The 16,747-nt window shown below is 42.1% G+C and overlaps 1 long non-coding RNA gene across 2 annotated transcripts in view; it reads right to left on the bottom strand.

The window, feature by feature from the left end:
• Positions 1-16,747, bottom strand: part of LOC122191870 — a 59,764-nt gene that overhangs the window by 32,667 nt on the left and 10,350 nt on the right. The window contains exon 2 of one of the 2 annotated variants that reach the window (XR_006182479.1): positions 13,946-14,059. This is a non-coding gene — a long non-coding RNA (uncharacterized LOC122191870). Of the gene's footprint in view, positions 1-7,489; positions 7,670-13,945; positions 14,060-16,747 lie in introns of those variants that run through there. The other variant, XR_006182478.1, reaches the window with a different exon arrangement.

Raw genomic sequence — 16,747 nt, 5'->3', positions numbered from 1 at the left:
TAGTTTCTGAAAACTACTGTAGTTTCTAAATCTGATCACAGCTTCATCAGTACCAGAGAAAAACCAATAAGTAATCACTGACTTCATGCTTTGTGTTCAGATCCTGCTAGCAAGCACTCAGCTATGAGCACAACTAAGCTACAAGCATTTTTCTTTTTATCTGCCTCCCTCATTTAAAGGTGTAGACCCTTATTACACTTTTGCAATACCTGGTGAATGTTCAGGGCCTCAGCCTGAGAACAATAAGGCATCACCATCTTTCATGGTTATTTTCTGTGTTGTTTTTTTTCCCCAGTACTTCCTTGTTCCAGCCTAATCAAAAACATGGGCAGTACTGCAGTACACTCAGACTCTCCTGTGAACAAAAAGCAGCCCCAGAAAGTTGCCTGGGCTCCCTGTGTGGTCAGCTGCAGTGGGCAGGCCCTTCCCAGGGGCATTTCTTCCCACCACCTCCACACACAGCTCTTCCCCCCAAATTAACACAGGTGGGACAAATTGCCCTGTGGACACGCTTATTTATCCCCACTGACTATAAGCAGGGTTTAGGTGACTAGATGCACTGCTCAAGATGTATCTGTTACTGGAACCAAGCCTCAGGGAAAAAAATCACCATCAGTAAAAACTTTTCCTTTTCCTTTAACACCAGTAGCCCTACCACATCGATATCTCAGACCAAGATCACGCAGCAACAGAAAACTCTGCAGCAGCCCTGGCTTTCTTCTCTTCCTGGTGCAGATTTTGGTATTGATTTTTGGCCTTTTAGATACTTTTTTGTGTGAGGTAATGTTGCTCAATCCCTCCCCCAAATGCACAGAAGGTTGAGTAAAGCAGGAGAACCACTGCCACATTTCATCAGGTAGAAAAACAGTTAAAGATACGAGGATCAGGAAAGCTGTCTTTCTTTAGGAACTCCTACACGTCCCATCATTTATTAGAAAATGACTTGTTTCTGATGCAAGGTCTGTACTTCCTCTCTCTTTGCAGGCTATGGGTTTCTCTGCCAGCCCCTGATGAAGAGGGCCCTCCCTTGCCCATCGCAAGCCAACTCTGAAGTCATCCTGTTATTCTTCTCACCTTGCACACATGTTGAGGCTTCTCTGTGAAAGTCATGCTGAGACACACATCTTTCACTGTCTCCTGCTCCTCTTTGCCCTTGAAGCCTTTTTTAATCCCAGAATTTTTTTGCACACAGCTCCAGCAAGGATGGAGCAAACAGTGCTATTTTCCCACTACAGACAATCATCTGTTAAATCCAGAAGACTGTTGTATGAAGAAAGTATTGTTAAGACCTCTAACCAGAAGGCTTTACCTCTTGTTTGGTAGCTCACCTGCTGTGCCTAAGTATAACTAATTGAAGCAGTAGGGTAGGAAGATGGGCCCTTTTCACACCACAGCATGGTTCAATAAGTTGCTGCTTTTGGCAGGTGGACGTTGAACCAACCACAGAGTGACTTGGCTGTGAGAGTCTCCTCTCCCATCTGTGCTGCAAAGACTCAGCAGTGCTCAAAGTGCCCTCATCTCCAACAGGGACTGAAGCAGAAAAATACCTCTGCTCTCTGTTTCAGGTAGCATTCATCCTTAATGGTATACTGAATCATAGAATCATTAAGGTTGGAAAAGACCTCTGCAATCATCTAGTCCAACCATCTACCTAATACCAATATTGCCCACTAAACCATGTCCCCCCTGAGGGACCATCCAGACTTTTTCACCTGCTGTTTTGCATACCACACTGGCTCTGGTGTGACCTGCACACATCAGGGCACACCCATCACCTGACCTGGGCATTTCCCTGTATCCAGCCTCTCCTCCCAGCAGAGGAAGGGTCTTTCATAAACAGCTGCTGCTGTCATGTGCAGGAAGATGTAGAATTCACAGACAACCTGAATTCAGTGCAGCAAAGCCACAACAAGCACTGCAGGCTTCAGACCACTTCCAAGATCAGTTCAGATACGACACAGGTGTAGCCATAGGCTTTCCTTGTGGGAAGGAGAGAAAACTAGATAGCTCCATGTCATGGGTATGTGGGACTGCTAGAAAGACGACAATGAAGTGAAACAAGAGGCATCTTGGGCAACCTTGGATCTCCTCCACCTTTTCTGCTCCGCAGGAGGAGATTCCCACTGAGCTGCTGGGCCCTGGGGACTCCATGCAGAGGCTGCCATTTGCAACCACAAATGGTGCTGTTTTCTTGTGCTAGGCTGAGCTATCAGGGAACGTATCAGTGCAGTCCTGTTGCCACTGATACTGTAAGAGAAGACAGAAACAGTGGACCTTTTGTTTATCAGCTCCCTGCAGAGTACAGTCCCTTTGTGAATAATAAGCCACCTTTCTGCAGCTCTTGTATAGTGTGATGCAACGTTTTCAGCTTAGCTGAAATGAAACTGCATTAACCTGGTATCAGTGAGTTAAAATAGCACTGATAAGAAAATGTACGTACAAGAAAATTCTGAGGAGCACAGTGCAAGAATAAGTTAAACCAGAGAAGACATGTTCTTTCTAATAAATGCAAGAGACTTTTGGCAGATCTTTGCATCTCAGATTTATCACTCACACTATGGGAATTGCTGTGTAGCCTCATCACAGGGCTTATGTGAGCTGCGCTTACACATGCTTGAAAAGGGCTTCAAGGTCAGAGACAGAAGGGTCTGTAAAACCATAAATGCTGATTCATTACCATTATTATTTGACCACAGCAATGGGAAAACATCCTTTAAAAATGCTTTGGTTCATGGCTACCTTTTAGCAGCTAAAAGTTCAGCTGAGAACCTAAAAGTAAAAACCAGCAAACTGCAAAAAAGCAGGTTCAGACTTCATACACCTCAGTACAGGCTTACTTTTTGCCTCACTGTAGCTCATGCTTACTTTTAATACCATCCTTTAATCCAAAGGTAACAAGTAGATGCAGAGGTAAAGTAAATGCAAATAAATTCTGGACTCACCCTAAAACATCTGTCTCCTGAAATGTTATGCTCTGGCTCATATCCCAAGTCGTTATCCTTCTCCCTGCATAAACTTTTGGGGTCTCATTAATGCACGGGGCAAGTCTATACAGCAAAGGGCTGTTAGAGAACCTGAGACAGCTTTGAGGAAACAGGCTTGCCTACACAGCACATCGCAATGCCTTGCACGGATGCTAGCTTGGAACCCAGAGGCAATATAGCTGTGTCTGTATAGCAAGGCACCCACGCTGATTAGCAGTGCCCCTAAGGATGCTGCAGAAACAGGGCTAATTAGGTATGCTGAGAGGCACCCCTGTTAATTAGCTAAGGGAGAACACAAAACACTTTACAGAGCTTCCGATCATGGTGTTAACTCAGAGACCTCCAGTGTGTGTGTGTGGCTGTGTAGCACTACTGAGGCCACAGGATTTTTTGAGCATCGTCCTAAGAATCTAAATATCCTCTTTCAATCCAGTCTCACCATCTGACCCTGCTTTTGCAAGTGTTCATATTCGTGATGGCAAAAAAAAAAAAAAAAACAACCATCAATGGATTCAAAAGTAGGAAGAAAAAAGCCAGTATAAACCACTCTGCAATAATCCAGCAATATACATCTTATTAAATACAGCTACAAGTAGCAACATGCCTGCAGGGAAGCACTGGATCTTCCTAATCCATCTTGATAAACTGCATGCTTTGGCTAGTGAGGCATATTTTGCAAGCAGCGTATCTCTACAGGTACTGTTAACTCAAGCCAACTCAGTCATAAATATAAACCATGGTATATTAAGCTGTAATCGAGCAAGATTTTCCATTACAAGCTCAGGGCTGAATGAAATCACTTAGGCACAGGCAACACCTAGAATGGATGGAGCTCCCAAGTGAGCATCTTCGTCCCGTTTCTTCTCCCCTGGTTGCTCCACACAGGACAGCTATGCCTGGTCCTCCTGCCTCTGCCAAAGGTGACTGCTGTGCACAGAGTACAAAAGGCTCTCCCCATTGTTGCCATTATGTGGCCTGGACCAGTTGTCAGTGCAAAGCTCCAAAGGCAGTGACACTTCTGACTTCCCTGGGCTACAATATGGTGATGCATAGCTAAATAACAGCCCTTCTCTGCGGCCAGCACAGGCCTGAGGACAAGTGATGAGCCCACTGCAGAGGAGCACTTCCAAATTCCATCCCAACCACCACATCATAAGTACATATAAAAACACTCTGCTAACACCTTTCAAAGGGAAAATCTGTGCGCTTCATGTCATTCCAGGGGGGAATTTTTTTATGGCACTTAAAAATGAAAAATGTAGCACATAGCACAGTGATTTCCAATTATCTTCCAGGTGTATGCATAGGAGCACCCAGTTCCCTGCCTTACTTTTCAGAAAAATGCTTTGCAACTGGGTAACCTCTCAAAAGGACCCAAGTCCTGCCTTAAGTTTTCTATCACACTGCAAAAAAAATGGATGGTGAAATGTTAGATCAGTTTCAAGAGCTCATGGAGCTGCTGGAACGTTCGAAACAACCCAAATTTTTAGAATATGATAAATACTAAAAGAGAGATTCCTTCTGGAACTGACATAGTTCCAGTAGGCATAAAACTTGGGCTTCTGTTCAAGATGACTACAATATAGGTATATAGAAGCAAAACATTTCAGGCTTCATTAGCATTTCATTTCCCAAGAATTCACTATGTAGGAGATGGAGTTTGGTAAAGGGGTAGGGGGTAAAGTCACTGAAAATATTCACTACTTAATCTTTACTTCATATCTTCTAGGAAAAAAAAAGTATGGTTTCTGTTTATTGAGCTTTATAATACTTGTCAAAAGAAAAGTGTGCTATAGCATTTACTAATGCAAACTGGGATATCTTACACAACCTTGACTTTGCAACATGGATTTTGGATGTATACCAGATGCACAAAATGGTCATTAACTTGATATGATATACGAAAGGTGTTGAAGTGAATAACATATATAGTAGTAATAGTGATTCTGTCAATGGACATTGCTCTTCAACTAAAAAGAAAAAAAGAAGAAAAAAAAACTTTAACATGCTTTGTCTCCAGGCAAATTTAAAGTGACCTAGAGACTTCTCCATTTCAGAGGTTGAAATCTGCCCCTCCAGTTATGCTTGGCCAATGCTCAGACCAAAGCTGCTGTCTCACGGACCTAAAAAATAGAAGAGACTGAAATTCTAGGCAGGATCATCTCCTAGCTCTATAAATGTCAATACAGTGTGCCAAACTAATGAAAATACACCAACTCTTTCCAACTGTATAAATAGCTCAGATTTTCAGCTTTACTGCCAGAGCTTAGCTAATACCCTTTACTTTGTCCGTCCAGTTTTACATCTACTTTTTTCTCCTTTTCTGTCTCTTCAGAACAAAACCTGACGCACAAAGGTTATCAACCTTTTTGGCACACCCTGACCCACAAGGTCTCTGTTAGTGAACAGCAGCTCATCATTCATTCTCATTATATTGGTACATAAATCTTCTGAGTGGCAAGGGGAAAGGGAAGCTTGCTACCCTCATAACATTCCTTGCATGCCTGCTGAAAGCACAGTATCTATACATTGCCTGCAATTTCCAGAAATACAGAGGTAAGAATAATTCAAGATGTGGAACAAGCAATAGAAGGGAAGGATGAGTTGGATATAAACTGTGAAAATGTCTACAGAACCAATTCCTTGAGATGGTTAGGAAAACATGATTGATAACCACAGCTTTATTTCTCCCCTATTTCTCCAACACTGATTGGGCTTTGTATTGTTTTTACACAGCTTTTGGGGGAAAGGGGCAATGTGGTTAACAGCAGAGCAAGAGCGAACAGCTTGTTTCAATTTGGAAACTCATAAAAAGTTTTCTATGGAGGTGCTACACAGAAAACTGAAGTATATGGACAACAGCTTTACACTTTTTAAAGTCACCCTACACTGACCTCTTCCAACAGTCCACAGATAGGTTCAGTGTACAGCAGACTGAGCACCATAGCCCCAAAGCCATTTGTGAGTCAGAAGGGCTAACCAGGCAAATAGCAGTTCAGCTGGGGTCCACATACAGCACTATCTGAAAACAGCATCCTCAGGATCTGCCTCACACATCAATACAGACAGACAATATTGTTTTTGTGCAAAGGAAGTACTAGCATTTTGTATAAAAAAATAAACACGTCTGCCCTGTAAGCTCCTAGAATTATAAATAGTTTGAGTGACAAATACTTCTGTCACAGTGTTCAGGATACCTTCAAAAGATATCCCTAGCACAGTATGTGATTAACCATAGTGTGGCAGAGTTCATTCTTATAAATATGTTCTGGATAAGCTTGCTGATGTGAACAAAAAATTAGCATGTGTGCATCTAAAGGAAGAAGAGAAGCAGCAGGAAGGTGGATCGTGTCAGTCACCTGCACGCTTTTCAAGCTGACTGGTGTAGCTTGATATCCGTGCTTTGACAGTAACAGGAGTGTTAAATTCCTAAATGCTGTGCTACGTTGCTCAACAGGTTTTATCAGTGAAAAATGGAGCAGTCTTGATGAATGGAGTTTCACATAGGAAAATGTTAAAAGAAAAAATTTAGACATTATTTGCATAGATTGCACTAAATTGCTTGTTTCCCACCCCTCCCAAGCACCTCAGTACCTTAGAAACAAATAGTCAGAAGGTTATTAAAATCTAAAAATAAGAATTAAAAAGAATTAAAAAACTGAAATCAATCTCAAACGAAGACAAAGCAAACAGTGTTACAGTCTTTTTTTTAGAGCTCTCCCAAAATATTCATCCATAACTGTCAAACAAATAACTGTGCATCTCCCAGCCATCTTCTCCTCTTAAATATTGCTTTAAGGTGTATTTATTTTCTTAACTTAAGAAAGTCAAATGTGTTTCCCTTTTAGAAATAATCTGAATATCCAAGGAAAGTAGTTCTTTGCTAGTTAAGTCATGCTGCAATTTCAAAACTACCTAGCTTGTGAAAGCAACAGTACTGATAGCAATGTCAGCATCACACAAGGTAAAAAATACTATTTCTAACTCCTTATTAACTCCAGCCTTCCAAGGACAGTGTTTCAACATATACAGAGCAGAATTTTTGCTAAATTCACAACCGCATTGGGAAACATGTCACTTCAGAGAAGCACAAGCAAAGCTGTACAAAACGTTAGCATTTAAAATGCTCCTTCAAAAATATTTATTGTAATTCCGACCCAACTGGAAGATGAAAAGTTTGCTGCAGCAGCCCGCCTCAGTTGGTAGGGCTCGTACGTGGGATTTTGCCTGGTTTATTTTAAGTCTGAGCAGTGAGCAGCTGGAGCATGTCCCACATGCTAACACTTGGAATTCCCCTGGGAGAAGGTTTGTTTCAAATGCGGCATGGGCTCTCCAGAGCTGGTTCTCTTTCTGCTTTGTTAATTTTACGCTCTCCATCATCACATCAAGCTTTGATGATAACGCACCTATTCTGAGCAATTGAACCTCCTCACCTACTCGATATGAGCTGGCTTTTGATTGGAACACAATCTATTATCAATATCTACTGTCACACACATACGCACCCCAGCCAGATACTGAACAGACGCAGCCTTACACAGCAGCTGTGACAACAACTGATGTCACCTCCTTTGCAGAAATTTCCACAAACGTCTTCCAAAGGCCAAGTTAAACAAGATAGAGCTTATCAGTTTCTTTAAAGTTCTCTGGATGAGTCCAGACCATGTGAGCCACGTCCCAGCCACGGGGGTGTGGTATGTCACAGCTCCCGTATCAGCTGGCACATGTCGCAGGAGATATGAGACAGCAGAAAAGTCGCAGTAACAACATCACCCGACTGCTGAAGACCAAACGAATACGCTGAGTAACTTCAGGTTGCGTGTGCTTACTTTTCAAAAACAGGTGGAAGGCTTTGCAGCCCTGGCTTCTGCTGCACATCCCACTTGGCATGGATGGGCGGTAGCACTGCCAGCTGCTGCTCCAGACAACAGCTATGGCTCAGTAGCTACATATTTACACCTTTAAAGGGAGTCACAATTTTGCTTTTCTTCTATTTTTTTTTTCTCTTTTAGATACTCCATGAATAATAATAAAAAAAGAAATGACTTGCAAAAGTATTTTTCCAAAAGCAAATTCTTAAAATTAAAGTCTCTGCCTCTTTTCTTCAACCAGAAAGTGTTTCAGAAGACAGCGCCTTCAGTTTCTTGGAGTGCTTCAGGTTTCCTTCATGTCTTTTTAATAACGATTAAATGATCAGTTGCAAAGAGTTACATTTTAAAGTTTTCACAAAGAATGATTTTATCCAAAATATTAACTGGCCAATGACATATTAACAAAAGCCCACGTTTAAACATTTGCAAAGCATCTTATTAAATGCCTTATCCTTGCTAGGACAAAAAGGCACCTTATTTACAGCAATTTAAAAACAGCCCTAGCATTGAGCACTGCCTTCAGACGGCTTCCAGTTTTACCCCAGGGCTCTCCTAGTTTCCCCACGTGGGCCTGTTAGCACAGAGGACAGCCTTAAAGTCTTACCTTCAGCTCGTTACCATATTTTAGTTAACAGATGTTGGTAATGCACTTTTTTTCCTAGTGAATATACCCGTTCAATTCCTGAATTTATATGCACTTACCCCTCCTGTCACCATTCCACTGGGCTTCATTAATAGTTTCCCACAGTAAACATTCCTGATTTTAAAATGCTGGAAAAATGCTGCGGAACCCAAGGAAAAAAAAAAATCCTCCAAGCAAAGACAGGCAGCTTTCAGACCTCTTTTTATATTTCAGGAGCTGCAAGATTGCCTTCCTCACTGCAGAACAGCCGTTCGCCTTCTGCAGTGTGCTGTACCCACTGGGTACATTGCATCAATATATTTGCCTTTTTTCTTCCCTTCAGGTTGTCATAATGACCTGCTCCTACAGAACTGTACTCTGCATGATGAAGAATTCACCTTACATAGGAACTCCTTGCACCAGCTCTGTACTGTCACTATTACACCTGTGGTTGCCCCTTTAGATTGTGCTATTGGTGTAAGATTAGCAGATCATGGCACACCTCAGCTCAGTGTATAAATTCTGGCTCTAAGTTAACAGTAAAAGGTTTTGTATATAGATACACAAAAACCTGATAGCAAAGATAGTCCAGAAAAGCTGAAATATATCCTCACCCTTAGTTCCTGAAGTCCTTCCCCTAGCCTGGCTAATATGTGTAGACCAACAGACCAACTTTTTTTTTTTTTTTTTTTTTTTAATCAAGTTTTCCTGCAGCTCTGCCAGACAGCTCTGATCTTACTGTGATTTCACACCTGTTAAGAATAATCACTGGTCTAGCCAGCTCTTACTAGGAGAAAAGAGCAGGATTACATTTACCCATTTCCTCTTCCAACGTCAGTAGTGTCTTTAGATAGAAAATACGCATTCAAGGGCATAGGCAGCCTATACTATTTCAACTACAGCATGCTTAGCACAAAATTGTGACTGGAACCTAAATGCTAATGTCACCTTAAAGGATAATATTTTTCCAGGTGCTGTACAGAGTTTTAGGAGATAGTTTCAGAGATGAGTGCATAGGAGCAGCCAATGCACAGCTGCTCAAAACAGTGACATGCAGCAATTACGCATGTAGTGAAAAAAAGACCTCCTTCAAGAGAGCTGCTGAGGACAGCTGCAGACCAGCTCTGCTCAGCATTCATTAGCTTTTTTTTTTTTTCATTTTTTTTAATCCAGCCCTGGCCAAAACTTTAGATGATGATTAGACCCAAGATTTGTGTATTGTTACACCCTCTCCAACTCCGGCTGTAACTTCTTATCTGTGAGAGCCCCAGAATTCACAGTCCAGGATAGAAGTCTTCCTATCTCTGATATTTCTTTGGCACGCTGGGTACAACCACTTCTCCCACCATCACCTATTTCTAAACTGCCTTTGGGCAAAGCACCATAATCCTCACTGGAACAGAATAAACAGAAGCATGGACTGCCAAACACCTAAAAGCACTTGTGAACCCTGGGCTATGGCAGACAAAAAGCCTTTCAATATTCCTCCCAGCAAGTCTTCCACAGATGCATAATGACTTCTGTGCCCAAGCTCACTTACCCTTACACTCTAGTGATGTTCTAAATGGTTCTGTTATGTACATGACATACTTATTTGTAAGTAACCCTTCCCTTACAGATGGTGAGATGCCAGCTATGAATCAACAGAATTCATAAAGCTTTGCCAAAGGTTCTCGTAGCCCTGACCTGCGCACACGGGTGCTTTAAATACTCAAAAGCGTTCTGCTTTCTTCACACCTGAAATATGGCTCCTGTAGCCCTACACCTACAGAATCCACAAGCCATTACATGATAGCCCACGCAAAGTGAATTTGAAATGCAGACACATGACCTCAGACTCGGCTCATAAAGGGCGATCTGTACTGCAATGTTTGAGACTTACAAGTGCAAACACAGCAGAGGCACTACAGGGCTTATGTGAGAAAATAATTATTCCATGTAGAAAGGAAGTTGGCTCACTTTGAGCAGAGGTGTTAATAGACTAACCTTTTTCCCCACACCAGCCTGCTTACCTGAAAATATGAAAACATCTCCTGATGTGGTGTTGCATTTACTTGAGATGGGTATCATATCCTACACAAGTTAAATGTCTTGCTGCATTTCAGACTAAGATGGTAGTTAATCTGAATGTCAGTTATAAGATTTATTTTAAAATAAACGTTAGACAACAGCGCTGCAATTTTAGTAATTTGGGGGCATAGTGGCACATAGATCTCACTATACAAAAATGGCTGAACTTAAAAATTAATAATAAAGAAACATCAGAATAAATATCTTCCCCCTTCCACCAGGTTCAGGATAATTAACAAGAGCTGGATTCCAAATGGCAGCAACAAGACAGGTTCTTGGCAAACAGCAGATTGCTTCACCCCAGAGATCCACCAAAACAAGGTTAAAACCAGCAGTAACTGGAGCAAGGCAAAAGGTGGAGGGATCACAAAGATCTAAGGAAGAAGAGGTATTTAGTTCACTCTCAAAGGCAGCATATCTTTGTTCTCTAAACAAGCTTTGCTTTAGTCCCACTGTCTCCATTATGTGTCAGCTGCAATCAATGGCAATTCCTTTGCATTGGCAAAAGTGAGAGCAATTGTGTAGGCATAGCATTAGCAATTTAAGCACTGAGCCATCCAACTGATGTGGCTGCACCTGAGTAACGCTTCCCCCAGACTCATCTTCCTCTATGCAGTAAATTAGTTTCCTCTGCCAACATGCATGAAGTAGGCCCCTAAAACCTATATGAAGTTCTCAAATTAGCCCTGCTGAGAGATCCAAGCACTTGTGCAGCCATGCCTGCAGGCTGGGTAGGATCTCAGTGACGCTGAGGGCATGGGACAACCCCTTCCCTTGGCTTCTTTCCAGCCAGAACTGCAACAGGCTCCAGCCAGAACACACATCAGTAACATCCTCTACAGCAATAAAAGCATTAGCATCAGCAGCAGAGCTCTGCTGCTGCAAAGTGGGCAGCAGTGATTCGGGGCACTTGTTCTTCCAGCAAATTCCTCTTACCTCAAGGGGATGAAGGACTAGCATGGACAGGCAAGAAATAATTGTCTGCACCTCCTTCCTTGCAGTTCAAATATATAACCACTCCTGCCTAGTGCTGATGTACTTCTGGATAAATTTTGGGAAAGGACAAGGATAATATGTGTTGTCTCAAGTTGAACATACCCACACATTTTATTTAAGTTCACAAAAGACGCAGTGACTAATGTCATACACTTGTCTCCCAAAGTAGGAAAGTAGAAATAAGCTGCTGGCCCATTCAGTGGAAGTTGGAAGATACTGCCGGTCAGCTGCTAATCTGTGAAGGAAGGGTTCCCAGGCCACCCAGACCTCAGAGGAAGTCCTTCTTCAACACTTTTCTCAAGGCTATAGCCCTCTGTGCTAGCAACATTGCAATGCGAGCTCTGGAAGAGGAAAGGAGGGGGGCCTTGCATTACATACCCTTAAGTAACTCTTAAATCTGTTGCAATTAATTGGTCCACCTCTTTTGCTCCTCCTCAAACTGAAACTATCTGCCCTAAAGAAAGTTCGCTTTTGCACTGTTTGTGGATATGGGTGTGTGTACATGGGTGTGTGTACATGGGTGTGTTTGGTTTTTTATTATTGGTTTTATACACACTAAAATAAGCAAGTTGCAAGTCTGCCTGCTTTATGGAAATATACAACATAAAGAAATAATTTCTCATCAACAGCCCAAGGCAGATCATTCAAGCCATTTGCAAAGATGTTAGTGTGCTAATATACAGTATGCATGGGCACCTTTTACATGTATCACACATACCTATGTGCCTGGAAACAAGTCAATAACTCTCTACACGAAAGCTTGCATGTCTGCTCTTATTAGACATGGGATGGTGCCCTGGGGAGAGCCACAGGCATTCCATTACTGAGGATCAGTGCCTGAGCAGAATGGAAAGGCTGCTAAAAATAAGCAACATTTGCTCATTGGTATAAATAACAAAAGTGAGAGAGAAAGAAAAACAGAAAGAGAACAAGACGAAAATGAAAACTGGCCCCAGACCAGGGCTCACAGAATGACTAGTCACCTCCTCACTGCCAATTCTGTCACCATCTCCAGTATGGGCAAGGTACTTTTACAGCACCAAGTGCCCTCAGCTTCTCTACTGAGAGGACCATTACTTGCAGATTTGCCTGGGCCTCAGCACAGAAGGAAGCTCCCCTCAGCACATGCGTCTGCTCCTATGAGTTTCACGGCTTGCAAGCATTGAAACAAGGATGCAGCACTGCACAAACCAGCACACACCACCAGTGCAATCCATGTTAGTTTCTGAAGCAGCAATACAGTTTATTTCTGTTCTGTTTATAAAGTGAATTCTGGGGGAGAAGGAAAGGGGCACCACTTTCATTAACTGAACATTAAAAACGTTATCCTCTCTTTATTAAAGAAAAAATCATTTCTGGATTCCCCTTTTCTACCAGACTTCCCAGCAAATAGTTCCTAGAGCACGCTTGGCTTCCTGTTCTCAAGCACTAAAGCTGAGAAGTGCCTATCTATATTTGGAGAAAAATCAGCAGACCAAGCTAATTAAAAACTCACATTTGCCCTGTATTCCTAAAAGTACTGCACATCTCTGTGGCTCCAAACATCCCAGGGTGGGCTGCCTTTTTATACAGCTGCAAAGTTTGAAAGCTGAATATGCTTATGGTTATTTTTCACTTTAAGCTCTTATTAGTAAGAAAAAGAATAATTAGGAACCAGCTCCTAAGTGGAACTCTCAACCTTACCTCTGTTTCCACTTCATGCACTGTATTGTAATAAAGCACACCAAAATTCTATTAGCCCAACAATTAAACAAATTGTGGTATTAACAACTCCCACTCACTGCCTTAAGCAGGGTTAGCTGGGAGAGCTGAAGCAGCTGTCTCTGTCCTGTGCCTCTGCCAGAGGTCACCATCCTGCAGTGGGATCAGCTGATCCCGCTGGATAAACTCCCAAGCAAGTGCAGTCTGCAGGCTGCAGCATTAACATAAACCACCTCCAATTTCAGTTTACTCTGGCAGTAACCTCCTAGAAAAATAAAAGGGAGGAAACCTAAGATTGGTAACTGTTTCATCTCTTAGTATCAGATAAATCCACCTCTGATTACATTTCAAAGCCCTAAAAAATGAAACAGTTGAGAAGTTTATAATAATGTTCTGGCTTGCCATGAATTAACATGAATTCTCATAATGAAAAAGGTCACCAGCATAACCATTGAAACGCAGAGCTAAAAGAAGGGCTAAAAAAGGTCCTCTAAAGTTTATCCAGGTATGCGCAGACTTCAAACATTCTCAAAAATAGCTACAGCTGCTAGCTCTATGAAATTAAGCCCTTCCAGAACTGGAGCTAGGATAAATTTCAGTACCTCTCTCTGTACGGCCCAATAATGCTGGGAAGTCCACATTATTGTAGCTACAGTATGAATTCTTGACGCAGTAAAAAGACGAGAGGACAAGGATCCTACCTCAAGACGGCTGTTTTTCACACTGGAGTAAGAGATGGTCAGCTCAGAAAGGGTGGTCTCTTTAGCTCCCAAAGTAGAGATACCAACACTTACAATAGGGTTGCATACACATAACTATGGAAGAAAACAGCAGGTGGTTACAGTTAAGTTTCTGATGCATGCATTTCACACATTGTCAAATACACAATAAAGAAAGATGTCAGCTTCAAGTAATGGTATGAATGAGGAGAGTACAAAACTGTGGCTATACCTTGACTAAAGGCAAATGGTAAAGAAGGAGTGCCACTGCCTCCATAGTGTGGGATATGGGTGCAACAAGGTAAGAAATAAGGACAAGATTTGTTACACTTAGTCTCAAGTGTGATGCTGAGGAGGCTGGGAGGTGGGGGAGGTTTTACAAAAGGAGGATGATCTGCAATATCTGAAAGAGTTTTTCTTCATAGAGTTGAACCCCACACACATAGTGGCAACACCACAAAGCCCTGGTAGAGGTGCCTCACACTGAGACAGAGGAGAGAGATCCTCTGTTGTGGTTTCCACCACACTTGCCCTGTCCTCTTACACACAGCTTATGCTGACATCTCTCCAATGAGCCCAGAGAAACCAAACACTGACACAGTCACTTCCTGTGGTCCTCACACTCCCCATCCAGCCAATATGGGTGAGTTCTTTAGCAGAGTAGAACCAGTACACGATGCACAGACCTGACCATGCTACAGTTTCAGGACTGTCCCTCCCAAATGACCCAGAAGTACAGCAAGCTCAGGAGAGGAGCAGCAGCTTGGTGCCATTGGCTGCAGCCCCAGTGGACCAGCCGGCCCCTCAGTGCATGCCTAAACATGGATGCAGAAATGCAACAAGAGCATTGGTCTCATTTTTCCCTCTTCAATATTTAAAGCAAGTCAGTGTGCACAGTGTTGATGTGAGTAGTCTTTTTCTGCTCTTGAAAAGCAGTCCAGGGAGAGGGCGTTCACTGGTTTCTTACCTTACAATGTTTTTACCACAAAATGCAGAGGGTGACCAAAGACCAAACACAATGACATCATGACAACCAGTAAGAAAGTAAAGAAATAACAAGAGAAGGATTTTCCTTCAGCTTGCCTAGCATTAAAAGTTGTTAAATCAAATGAAGGGGGGAAAAAAAAAACATCTTGACAGTTGTATACATCTAAGAATTAAGGAAGATCTGAAAACACATTTTAAAATGCAGGTTGCCAAATCTGACTTCCTGAGTTGTTGAGCCAATGAAATTCACTCCATTTATACTTTTGTATATGGCTCTCGCTTGCAGTAGTATTTTTATTAAATATTCCAGACAACAAAAGGAAATAGCAAAGCCAGAAGGGAGACAAGACGTTCTTTTTCAGGGACATTGGAAACTGATTCAGCAAAGTGGGACAAGGAAAATGCTAGGAAATAAAAATCCACCCTACAGTTTAACTTAAGCCAGAAAGTACCAGTCTACACATAGTTTACATAACCATTTGATAGCTCAGATTTGGTTTAGAAATTGATATGCAGAAAACTGAACAATCAACAAATGTGGATAAATAGGCCATTTAGGACTTGAGAAAAAGCTATGTTAATAATATAATACAGAGAGAGAAAAAAAAAATGTATTTACCAAGGGTCATACATGTCTCTTTCTAGCAGGGAAGACCTGCTTTGAGAAATGCAGGAGCCCATTTTCTGTTTGTCCACTAAAGGAGCAGGTTAAAGAGAGGTGCCTGGCAGAGAGCAGGGCTGGGAGGGGACTGGAGCCTAAGAGCGGCTTGTCACCTTCCTTCAGATGATGCTGATGACAGTGGCATTAGCTGCACTACAATGCAGAAAAAAAGCAGGAGCTCTCACTAGCAGCTGGATCTACAGAGGCAGTAAGCAAGAATGTAATAATGCATCTTTGTAGTGTTCAGAGAGGAGAAAATAGCTAACCTAGAAGAAAACAAGAAAAAAAATAAAAGATCTATACCAGAAGCAAGAATGGGAAGGGACACATTGGTGTGGTGCAGGGACTGCCTGCTCCAGCGCAGTGGAAAAGGTTCCTACTACTACAGCACTGTCGTGTTCTTGCAGCACAGCTGTTCAGGGCCATGCCTCCCCCAGGGAAACATTGCAAGCAGTTATGGGTACATTAGGGAGGTTTCATCATGGACTATTCTGTTAGGCTCTGTGATGATCCACAGCCACATCTTACACCAGTTTTCTCTCACACAGCAAATTTCAAGATTACAGGAGGTAAAACTTTTGAAGGGAAAGTGCAGGCATTGAGATGGATTGTTTGCAGCCATCAGATTCGTGCCCTATTTTATGCCTGCAAATGCAATGTATACAAAAGGCGATTTGGCAATGGTGTGAAGAGGCTCTCTCTCTGAAATTCCAACCTTTCTCTCAGTTTCAGGCCATGCCATGCCTCCTATTTTACTTTCAAGCAGCTAACTGGCAGAGAAAACCATGATGTAAGCTAGTAACTACACAAAATTAGCCCTAGCCAACTGTGAATTCATTTGTTCTATTTGCAGTCTCTCCTTTGCTGAAACAAAAGTTGCTAAAGTCAGCATATTTCATCACGTTTAAAATTGTAACAACAGCAAAAGCACAAAGAAAAATATTGCTAATGCATATGATGAACAAAACTCCAGCCTAGGGATGATTGCGGCAGCAGAGAAATTTAGTATGTCTGACCTGCTTCACTGCCACCTTTCATTTTCTAGCTTCTGTTCAGCCTCTTTACCAAAATTAAAAACAAAAAGTAAAAATCGTAGTCTCTTTCTGTAGATAATAAAAGAAATTACTAGCCATGCT

Source organism: Lagopus leucura, unplaced genomic scaffold (genome assembly GCF_019238085.1).
Source record: "Lagopus leucura isolate 7727_CA_CO unplaced genomic scaffold, USGS_WTPT01 Super-Scaffold_73, whole genome shotgun sequence".
Taxonomy (NCBI): domain Eukaryota; kingdom Metazoa; phylum Chordata; class Aves; order Galliformes; family Phasianidae; genus Lagopus; species Lagopus leucura.
This window is presented reverse-complemented; position numbering and strand designations above follow the sequence as displayed.